The sequence below is a fragment of the Hyaena hyaena genome, unplaced genomic scaffold (assembly GCF_003009895.1).
Source record: "Hyaena hyaena isolate Hyena2069 unplaced genomic scaffold, ASM300989v1 scaffold_236, whole genome shotgun sequence".
NCBI lineage: Eukaryota > Metazoa > Chordata > Mammalia > Carnivora > Hyaenidae > Hyaena > Hyaena hyaena.
The window spans coordinates 2,421,946-2,433,902 of record NW_024080868.1 but is presented as its reverse complement, the minus strand read 5'-3'; the positions used below and the strand labels follow the sequence as shown (position 1 = coordinate 2,433,902).

At 38.6% G+C, this 11,957-nt stretch overlaps 1 long non-coding RNA gene across 2 annotated transcripts in view; it reads left to right on the top strand.

Moving 5' to 3' along the window:
• LOC120239792 overlaps window positions 1–8,471 on the top strand; it is a 12,110-nt gene extending 3,639 nt beyond the window's left edge. The window contains exons 2-4 of one of the 2 annotated variants that reach the window (XR_005530510.1): window positions 676–748; window positions 7,944–8,035; window positions 8,266–8,471. This is a non-coding gene — a long non-coding RNA (uncharacterized LOC120239792). Of the gene's footprint in view, window positions 1–675; window positions 749–1,126; window positions 1,189–7,943; window positions 8,036–8,265 lie in introns of those variants that run through there. The other variant, XR_005530509.1, reaches the window with a different exon arrangement.
• The last annotated feature ends 3,486 nt before the right edge of the window (window positions 8,472–11,957 follow it).

Below are 11,957 nucleotides of genomic sequence, written 5' to 3'. Positions count from 1 at the left end.
AAAAAAAAAAAGAATAGTCTTTTTAGGTGTTTTGGGGCAGAAATTTACTGCCAGTATACCTAGATGAGATGGTAAGATGGTAATCAACAATTTTCTGTGGCTTTGATTTCTATTAAGCATTGGCCATCTCCTCAACGATATTTATATTTATAAAGTTTAGTTAAAATCAACTGAATTTCTTTAAAAGTGGAAACCAAGCCCGGTCATGTTCTATGACCCAGACATGGGTCAATTTAGCATTAAAAAAAGTTAGGAATCCATTGCTCTTGGATTAAAATAAATCCAGTCATTTTTATCATCCTCCATTTGCTTGGCAATAAAAAAGCTTTTTTGAAACATAACCATAATACATGGTTCAAAATTAATTTAAGAGTTATTAAATGAGTTAGCACCTAATAAAATAGAAACATAGCAGCAAGGGGTGCTTTTATGTAGAAAAATGGGGAATCTATCCTACAGGGCAAGGCAGCTGAGTGTCTCCTTGCTAGGTAACCTGTCTTCAATCCACACTATGATCAGTGGCCATCAGGCCTTCCAAGGGTTGGGCTGGGTCTGGGACAAATGTGAATACAGTAAAGAATTTAAAAAATTTTTTGGTAATAACCTCTTCGCTTTTCCCTTTTCCATTTTTCTTTCCTCCTTTGCACCTTATCTTGATCACCCTATGTGCTCCAGCCCACAACTTATGCTCCAGATGCTTCCCTTTGCTTCCTGTTTCTCCATCAGTCAGGACTGCATTTGATTGCAGGTAATAGAACCTGCACTGCATTAGCTTGGTCAGGTATGGGTTTACTGTCTCATATCCAGAGAAAAGTAGTTCATGGCTGATCAGATGATTTTAATCTTGGCCTTTTGTCACTCCTTAATTGGATCAATTTTTTAAAAAGAGGAAAATAACTATTGGTTAGGCAAATAAGAGAATCTGCCACACATTTCATTAAATCTGAATGCTCAGATTTAACAGAACGCTGTTAAATCTGAACATTCAGATTTAACAGAAAAACTGTTCTTAAAACCACTAATTTGATCCTTAAAAGGCATCAGAAAGTCTGTTATAAAAGCTTTAAAACATATAATCTCATTTAATCCTTACAGCATTCTTATTGTAATTATATTTATTTCACAGAAGAAAAATCGGGAGTCTACTGAAGTTAGCTTTCTTCAAGTTACACAGTGAATGGTAGAAGCTTAAATCCAAAGTCTGGTCTCTGGCTCTAAATCTAACACTCTTTCTATTGTATTAGTGTGATAAACTGATCTGTGCCTTATATTAATGGTCTTTAGTGTAATAATTGGAATCATATCTCTTTCTTTAGTGGCCAATATTTGATATCAGAGGAATGATTCTAATCAGGGAATTAAGGAACTAGACAGCTTTTACCAGGCAGGCTATAGGCCTCAGCTGATGCTGGAGGCCTCGAAGAAAACACTAAAATGGGTTTTATAAAAGAGGCTGACAAATATCTCTATATTTTTGGTGGATCAATATGAATCAGGATGAAGTAGTAAAAGTCATTGCTTATTCAATCCTTGGTTAAACCTCAACTTCTGAAAGGTTATAAGATCCAACCATTAGCACAAAGAAAATGCTTTTGCGATCAGCTGATCACAAGCTTACAACTTGGAGGGCATCACACTAAGGGACCTAAGCCAGGCAGAGAAAGACAAATACTGCATGGTATCACTTACATGTGGAATGGAAACAAACAAAAAGTTGAACTCATAGGTACGGAGAGTAAAGAAGTGGTTGTCAGGAGCTTGGGGGATGGCAACATAGGGTAAGGTTGGCAAAAAGAAAAGGACAAACTTTCAGGCATAAGTTGAATAGGTCTGAGGATCTAATGTATAACATGGTGACTATAGTTAATAACATTGTGTTGTTTAATTAAAATTAGCTAAGAGAAAGTAGAAGTTAATATTCTCTCTCACTTTCTCTCTCTCTGTCTCTCTGTCTCTCTCTCTCTTTCACACACACACACACACACACACACACACATACCACACACACACACACAGGTAAACATGTGAGGGGGTAGATGTGTTAATTAACTCCATAGGGGAAATTTTTGAGGTTGTACACTTTAGATACCTTACCATTGTATTTGTTAATTATATCTCAATAAAACTAAAGACAAAAGAAAATTGGGGCTCCTGGGTGGCTCAGTCAGTTAAGTATCTGACTCTTGAGTTTGGCTCAGCTTATGATCTCATGGCTCATGAGGTCAAGCCCTGCACTGAGGTCTGAGCTAACTGCGTGGGGCCTACCTGGGATTCCGTCACTCTCCTCTCTCTGCCTCTTCTGCCTTCTCTCAAAATAATTAAAATAAAACTTTAAAAAGAACAGAAAAGAAAACCTTCATTACAATGAGACCAATTATGCAAACATGTATTTTAGGATATTTGTATGCTTTACTATTACTTGTTTTATTTCAGTTTGTGGAATGAATGTACTCATTGCTCCAAAATACAGAACCTATGATTTAAGTATGTGGCCACCAGATATCATACTGCATTAGAGTCACATTCATGGTAGAACATGAGAAGTCTCAACAAAAAAATATTAAATCCTTCATTAAAACAGTTAAAATAAATAAATATTACATACCCAGTGAAAGTGTAATGTTTTAGAGGAATAAGCATTTGGGAAATAATTATGGAGATGGTCTTTAATTGCTAGAGAATCTCAGGATGGCTTTGCTACATGTCAGGGCATCTCATCTCCTTCCTGGGGTTTACATTTAATTTACATAAAAATCCTTCTAGCTGAGGAAATATGTTTCTCCTCTCTGCAACATGTTTCTGTTTCATGTTTACATGACGTGTAAAATCTTACCCATGTTTAGATTTTGTTTTTCCAAACATGTCTAAGTATAGCATACATTCTAAAACAGAAATATTTTTATTAAAAATGTTTTAATATTTATTTTTGAGAGAGACAGAGTGTGAGCAGGGAAGGTACAGAGAGAGAGGGGACAAGGACCCGAAGCAGGCTCCAGGCTCTGAGCTGTCAGCACAGAGCCCAACATGGGGCTCGAACTCATGAACTGCGAGATCATGACCCCACGTTGGGACTTAACTAACTGAGCCACCCAGGTACCCTTTTTAAAACAGAAATATATGGTTTTCAACCTGTGTTTTTGTTGTTGTTGTTTTTTTTTTTACTGATTTCATTACCATTGTTATTTTCAGTTTGGGGTTTATTGATGATTTTTTTTTTATTTTAGTGGATAAACATTGCTAAGAGAGTACTATCCCTGAAGGACATATTTTTTTTAAAAAATTACATTTGTTTATGACAAAAAACTAGAATTGGTTTCATATTTGGATGGATTTGATCAAATACTAGATATCTTGACTCAAGTGTTTGAGTAAAGTTTTATTAACAGAGGTGTTCCAGGAGTTAACTGTCACTTTAATTTACCATTCTGAATCTTGTTTTTTCCCCTACTTTGCAACCACTGTGTGTGTGTGTGTGTGTGTGTGTGGGTGGGTGGGTGTGTTTCCTAGAGTTCGTGGTGGTTGTTTTACTTCCTTCTCCTTCCTATAACCTTTGCTCTGCCCCTGCCTTCCTCTTCCACACCATAGACGTGTTCTAGCCAATTCATTTGCTGTGCTCGCTCTTCCCATGCCCGCATGTTTACTACACATCTTCACTGCACATGCAGATTTCCACATTATTGTGCAGACTTACATGTTTTCCTTTTTCTTGCCTGATGCCCAATAACTAAACAGTGTTAAAAGCATCTTGACTTCTATTTCTCTAGCTTTATTGAGAAATAACCAACAAAATGTAATGATTTGATATACATATACATTGTGAAATGATTACCACAATCAGGTTAATGAACACATCCATCCTTTCACATAGTTACCATTTGTGTGTGTGGTGAGAACATTTAAGATTTGCTCTTTTAGCAAATTGCAAGTATCCAATAGTGTATTATCAATTATAGTCACCATGCTATACATTAAATCCCTAGAATTTATTCATCTTATAGTTGAAAATTTGTACTCTTTGACCAAAATTCCCCCTTTTCCCACAAACCCTGTCCCTGGCAACCACTATTTTTCTCTCCATTTTGATGGGATCTACTCTTTTTGCTTCTATGTATAAATAAGATCATACAATATTCATCTTTCTCTGTCTAACGTATTTTACTGAGCATAACGTCCTCCAGATTTATCCATGTTGTTACAAATGGCAGGATTTCCTTCTTTTTACAAACAAATATTTCATTGAATAGATAGATAGTTAGATAGATTTTCTTTATCCATTCATCTAAAAACAGCTACTTCAGTTGTTTCCATACCTTGGTTATTATGAATAGTGCTGCATTGAACATGAGAGTTAAGATATCTCTTCAAGACTGTGTTTTCATTTCCTTTGGATATTTTCCCAGAAGTGGGATTACTGGATCATATGGTAGTTCTTTTTTTCATATTCTGAGGAAAATATGGAAAACTTGTTTTCCATAGTGACTGTACCAATTTGCATTCCCACCAACAGTCCACAAAGTTTACCTTTTCTCCATATCCTTGAAAAACATCTTGGCTCCTTAATTCTTTATTTTTTAAGTTATACTCAAAAACAAAAAATTGTATATTGTCAAAGGATGGCCACTTGTCATTTAAATGAGTAAAGAGAAAAGGGAAAAAAGTAACCAAAAATAGCTCTCTACCTAAGCAATGAATCTTCCTCTTGTCTATAAATACCTAAAACTTGAATCAATAGAGGTAAGCTGCTCTTCTGGATGCTGATGATTCTCAGAGTGGAATCTTATCGACTGATTGTTCTGAAGATAAGCTCCTCAGATCCTCCAAAAGTAGTTTAAGTGTATGGGAGCTGCGGAAGGGGGGTTCTGGGTGTGTGTTATTACATTAAGCAGCAAATGGCATGATTACTGAGGGTACAAAGAGGCCACAACATGTCCCTCTGAAGGAAATTTATTGCCATTCTTTAGGATAATGTTTTTATTATTAGAGTATTTATTACTAGTGAGGTAATGTTTAAATAAATCAATTTGCCACTTTATTATGCAATTGTAATAGCGTCCAGGCCTTTGCATGTCCGTCAAGCTTAAGCTTAGCTCTCAGAGTTGGCTTTAAGCAATTTCACTGCCATCACTGCCTGGGATTCCTCTTCCTCCCCAATGTACTGGCATCCTTGATATACATGCAGGCAAAGTCATCAAGTGACCTAGGCCTTTGTAGGTCCAAGTGGAGACCAGGGAACGCTTGAGTGGCTCCCTCTGTTCATTTTCCCTGGAAGTTGAGATCCATGTGTGTATACTTTTTAGTCATTGAAAATGGATCCTATTTTTTTTTTAAGTTTGCTTAAAGGCTAGATGATTTTCTCCAAGACTGATATGGAAAAGCTAGTGGTCAAAGAGCTTAAGTGTATTTGTCTTGTTTGCATAGTGAAGGTTGATTGGTTTGGGATCCAGGGATACTGATAAAAATAAAAGCCATAAATTCAGCATGTATGGGGATGCCAACCGTGTTCCCATGAAGATCAATATTCACTATAGAGGACCATTATGAGAATGTTTGGAGGACTTTCACCTACAAAACCACCTATGGGACCACCATATCCTGAGCTGAGGTACACTCCCAGTTTAATATAATCAATTAGGAGCCATGGAATGTAAGAATTACATGGCTAGATGGGCCAATCACTCCATTCTTTACCCTTGGAGGCTACTGCGCTCTCTGCTGGTTAGAAAGATACCCTAATAGCAAAACTCCTCACGTCCACATACCTCTAGGAAGGAAATAGGCTCATCTTCCCATTTAAAAGATAGTTGGGAACCTTTTACCATTTAACCAATAATCTTCATTCCTAGAAGAATGTCACCCTGGCTATGACCTCTGGATTAGTGGTGTGTCAGGCAACTATTTTTCTTACAATTCCAGTGAACAGAGATCTTCCTGAGATAGGATTTCATACTGATAAAGAGTAAGGTTGTTGTGATCTTCACTAATGGTTCACTTATATTTCCTAAGCTGGTGGGAACAGTGATGGTTAATTTATGGTCAAATTGACTGGGCCATGGGGTGCCCGGACATTTGGGGAAATATTCTGGGTGTGTCTCTGAGGGTGTTTCTGGATGAGATTAACATTAAAGTGGTAGATTGAGTAAAGCAGATTCCCTTTTCTAGTGTGGGCGAGGCTCATCCAATCAGCTGGAGGACTGCATAGGACAAAAAAGGCTGACTCTCCACTGAGTAAAAGAAATTCTTCCTGCCAGATGGCCCTTGAACTAAGACATTGGCTTGTGCTGCATTCAGACTTAACTGAAACATTAGCTCTTCCTGAGTCTCAAGTCTGCCAGTCTTCAGGCTGGAACTATCCCATCGATTCTTTGGGGTCTCCAACTTGCTGACTTACCCTGCAGATCTGGGGACCTGTCGGCTTTTGTAATTGCATGAGTCAATTTCTTATAATAAATAAAACTCTCTCTCTCTATTATAGGTAAATAATTTCCCCAACAATCTAAAATATTGTAAAGCAAAGAAGCAATTATATGGGAAATTTTTTTAGTGTTCCCAAACCCAAAAAGTAACCCCTCTTAGGCTTTTCTGATACTTTAGGATAAATATTGCTAAAGGTTGCAGAAAATAAATAAAGATAAAGTACAGATGCTCAGAAACACAGTTTAAAGCTCTGGCCCCTTCATGCTGAGATGCTGAGTGTATTTCCTGGGGGAGGAGCTTGGCCGCACCATTCTGGCTGCTCAGGGTCCACGCGGACTCTGAAGGGCTCCTTCTATAAAGGCTCCCTGCAAAACCCACACTGAAGGCATTTCTGCTTTTAGTCTTTTTTTTTTTTTTTTTGTAAAAGCGAAAATCCTCTTCAGATTTCTTACAGTTGGCAAAACTAGGTACTAATGTAGGTCTTTTGTAAAAGCGACGTGGTGTAATGTGAACTTTGAAAAGCCGGGGTTATACACATCTTAGTGGTTCTGTTTTTCGGGAGAACCTGAATACAAAAATCAATCTGGTTTCTACTGAAGTCTGTCAACATTCTTCTATTCATACTTACATGTTTCTTATATACTTATATGTGTGTGTGTATGTATATAGTATATAGTTATTCATACTTATATGTTTCCATCTGGAGTGTTAGACGTAGACATGGTCTAGTATTATACGGGAATAAAATTCCTAGCATGTGGTGCACGGTTTCCTTCCTGACCCAGGCTCTTCTTCAGATGTGCTGAAGCTCATGACGGGCATCAGCTATCGGACAAACAGAGTGTGAAGAGAATCAGGGTACCTGACAGTGTCTGGCCCATTGTGCTGGGAAGTAGAAGGAATCTTCTGCTATGTGGGTTCTGTGGAAGGCACAGGAGGAAAGAGGAGAATGAGAAAGGGAAAGAAGAAGACAGTGGTTCTCTGGACAGTTTGTACTTGTTTAGAAATGGCTTATAAATGGGGTTTACGGCCTACAGAAAGATTAGGACTCTTTCCCCTGATTGTCTCCACACCTCTTTCTCACTAACAGATTCCCTTCTCCTTTTGGCCCTGGGGACATGTAACGCAGTCTGGAAGACAGCAGGAAATAACCAAATTCTGCAGTGGCTGTGCCTCAAACTCTCTCTGCACCAGAGATGTGAAATCGGGGTGTGTGTGGGGTGGAGTGAAGCACCTCTGCAGGAGGAAAGCCTTTGTGGATGGTGACCTTTCCACTGTTAATTTTTGTCCTAGTTCCCCAGGAAGGAGGCCCTAATTTATGGCACCCCCTCCACAGTGCCAGCCTCTCCCATATGCTCAGGTGCTATTTCGGTGGCCCCCCCCCCCATCAAAAAGGCAACCCTCCCAGTACAAATTAATGGTTTTCGGTCCTGCCTCCATAGTGCAAGAAGCAATCATGAAAACAGGCTTTTTACTTATTTACTTTTCTTTTAAATGGGCCTGCTTTGTGTCTTCATTCTTTCGAACAGGAAGAAGAGAAATGAGTTACAAGGGAATTTGAGTTTATCGGTCTTTGGACACCAGAGTCTGTGGAGGCTGCTGCTCCAGACTTCTATTGTTGGTCAGCAGGGCGGGAAGCTGGCACCCGGGGAGGGAGGCCTCTGCCTGCAGTGGCCTGGGTCAGTGTGGCCAGGGTCACGGGGCACAAGGAGAACAGCAGTAAAGCTCATTTGTAGTCTGGAGATTTGAGTAACAGTTGTTAGTTAGCAATAAACAGTGGGGTCTCCATTGGGCAAGACCTTCCTTATCATCATGTCTGTCTACCCTTTTCCCTCACATGGTCACTTACAGTGGCATTTGCAGATATGAACAAAGCGTCAACCGAGAATGAGTAAGAAGTGGTCCAGACCGAGCTGAAAAGGGCCAGTTTAAGGCCCAGGAATCTGGCTGTCCCATTGGCTAAGGTCTTTTCTAGAAGTTCTCTATCCAAAGTAATCCTTGGAGGGCTTCCCATTGGTTCCTAGTAGCTGTCATCACTGCTGCTCCTCTTCATCCCACTCAGGGTAAGTGAACACAGAGGCATCTTGGGGTTACCCTGGAGGCTGCTCATCCTTCCCAGAACATGAGACAGCTCTTTCAAACATCCTGCCTCTGTAGAACAGTAGTAAACACCATAAACCCAGTTGGGCAGAGATAGTAATCCAATGGCATAGTGTTCGAGAACTGTTTTTGAGTAGGCACTGGAACATTTTTTCAAAGCCAACTCGATATCTCCTTTATTTTTTTTTTTTTACTTTTAAATTTTTTAAAATGTTTATTTATTTTGAGGGAGAGAGAGGCAGAATGTGAGCAGGGGAGGGGCAGAGAGAGGGAGACACAGAATCCGAAACAGGCTCCAGGCTCTGAGCTGTCAGCACAGAGCCCGGTGCAGAGCTCGAACTCACAAACCATGAGATCATGACCTGAGCCAAAGTCAGACGCCTAACCAACTGAGCCACCCAGGCCCCCCTTAATAGCTCCTTTAAAATGGGCTCAATATAGCATCTCCTGAGTTGTGGCAAAGGGTCCTTCATCTAATTTTTTTTTTGTCTTGTGACAGGAGATTTTCTCTTTTCTTTTCTTTCTCCTTCCTACTTATGTTCTGGCCTTCATTCCAATTTGAAGTCCGATGAGAGTTCTCAAAATTTCCAGTGTGAAGAATCACATTGGGTGTTTGGTAACTATCTTGATTCTCAGAACCTAGTTTCAAGAAATCTGGAGTAAGTCTAGAAATTAGCATTTTTAATAAGAACCAAGAAAATTATTTTGTGAGAAAAGTTTTAGCCTTTGTTGCTCAAACTTAAGGAGTTATCAGTGATTGTATGATATCTGAATCCATTTTCAGCTTCATTGCTTTTATGTACTTTATTTTTCCTTTTTAGAATTAAAACAAAACAAAACAAAAACAAACTGAATGCAAAATGCCAGAAAATCTTGCCACTATCTTATCACTATGTTGAATGAATTTCTTTTTAATTTTTTATTTATTTCTGAGAGAGAGAGAGAGAGACGGCATGAGCAAGGGAGGGTCAGAGAGAGAGGGAGACACAGAATCGGAAACAGGATCCAGACTCTGAGCTAGCTGTCAGCACAGAGCCCAACACAGGGCTCGAACCTACAAACCATGAGATCATGACCTGAGCCAAAGGCAGACGCTTAACCGACTGAGACATCCAGGCTTAAAAATGAATTTTTAAGATGTAACAATATGTATCTAAACATTGCTTCACACAGTGAACTTTAAACCAGAACTTTCATGGCAACAAAGATTGTATTTAAGCAAAATTTTAAAGAAAAAGAAAATTTTATCATGTTTACCCCTCTGATATTAAAATTCTACAGAATAAAATATATTTGATAATAGTTGAAATGTAAATGGAATTCTAATGAGCTAAGTAGGACTTTTCCCTCCAACCTGAGAGGTTTGTCTCTGTCTCTCTGTGCCCCTGTCTCTATATCTTTCTCTCTTATTTTTAAAAAATTTTGTTTATTTACTTATTTATTTGAGAGAGAGAGAGAGCACAAGCTGGGGACATTGGCACAGAGAGAGAGAGAGAGACAGAGATAGAGACAGAGACAGAGATTTTTAAGCAGGCTCTACCCTAAGCAACGAGCCTGACATGTGGCTTGATCCCATGACCTTGGGATCATGATCTGAGGTGAAATCAAAAGTTGGATGGTCACCCAGGCACCTCTTTCTCTCCTATTTAATTTAGTGAGAGAGGTTGAATCAGATTTTCTGCATTCAAAGTGTAAACGAGTCCTATGGTGGAGTTTATCTTCAGGGCACTATAAATACCAAATTATTAGTTGCTCCACCATATCAGAGGGCAAATTTTGCTTTTTAATAATATTATTTTGATTAAGAAATTGAGAGATTCCTGGAACATTAGATATTGATTAGATTTCATTTCCCATGTAAATAAAATTTTGTTAATCAACTGGAATTTTAAGTGCTCTGAGGATTTGAGATTCCTTGAGGAAAGTTTTAGCCAATTTCTTGGTAAAATGAGCACCAATTTCTCACATGAATAGACCTCCGTAACTTAGTCTAAGTATACATTTGGTCATCTGTACACTGTATTCTATTAAAATCAGATACAATGTGCCCTGTTTGAATAACTACGATCAGGTCATGAACAAATGAGACAAATGAGTGTGGCTTCTCTGGAGAACAGGAAGGAAACGGATCTTGCTGAAGTGGGTGGGGAAGGAGGAAGGGAAATGACATATTGAGTGTTAAACCCAGCTAAGTCTTTATGTCTGCTATCTTATTTAATTATCAAAATCTTACCAGGTAAGCATTATTATTATCCTCATTTTATGGATATAAAAAATTTTAGTTTAGTTAACTTGCTTAAAGTCACAGAGATGGTAGGTAGCAGACTGGGATTTCAGTCCAGACCTAATTGAAAACCCCATGGTCTTTGCATTGCCCAGTGGCTGACTCTTGCATGATGGAGGATAAGCTATATGGTCTGGAATGAGTACACCGAGGGTTTTCATCCTGCCATTTATTCGTAGACTTAGCTATTTCCTACTTTAAATAATATATAAGCCTCTTTCAACAACATTCATCAGTCAATCGCATCAGCCCTGAAAATCACCCACTTTTGTCCACCAAAATACATAGGGGACCAGGTCATCTAGGCAAGAAATTGGAAGTGACCTGAAGTGATTATGTGTAGCCCATCTGTTGTTCTGACTTAAAACTGTCTGATACAACTATCAATGGCATAGTTGCATACTGCATATGGTCTCTGTATTTAGTTTGTAGTAGCTTTTTGAGGTACAATTGATATACAGTAATATTCACATATTTAAATTGTACAAGTTGATAAGTTTTCACACACATGAATCTATAATCAAAATCAAGATAATAAACATGTCTTTCACCCCTTTGTAATTACTTCCTCCCACCCCTAGCCACTTTGACATCCCCAGACAACCAGGAATCTACTTTTTGTTAGTATTGATTAATTTTATATTTTCTAGAATTTAATATAAAGGAATTGCATAGTATGTTCTCAATTTTGGCTGCTTTCTTTAACTCAAGGTATATATTTTTAAATGTTTATTTATTTCTAAGAGAGAGAGAGAGCATAAGCAGGGGGAGGGGCAGAGAAAGAGGGAGACATAGAATCTGAGGCAGGATCCAGGTTCTGAGCTGTCAGTACAGAGCCCTACATGGCGCTCAAACTCACGAACCACAAGATCATAACCTGAGCTGAAGTCAGATGCTTAATCGACTGAGCCACCCACGTGCCTTTAACTCAAGATATTTTTGAGATCCATCCGTATTATATTAATCATTCACTTGTATCAGTTGTTCATTTCCTTTTTGTTGCTGAACAATAGTCCGTTGATATAGCACAATTTATCCATTCTCCTGTTTTTTTTGTTTTGTTCTGTTTTGTTTTTTAATTTTATTTTTTAATGTTTTATTTATTTCTAGGAGAGAAGAGAGAGAGACAGCGTGAGCAGGGGAGGGTCAGAGAGAGAGG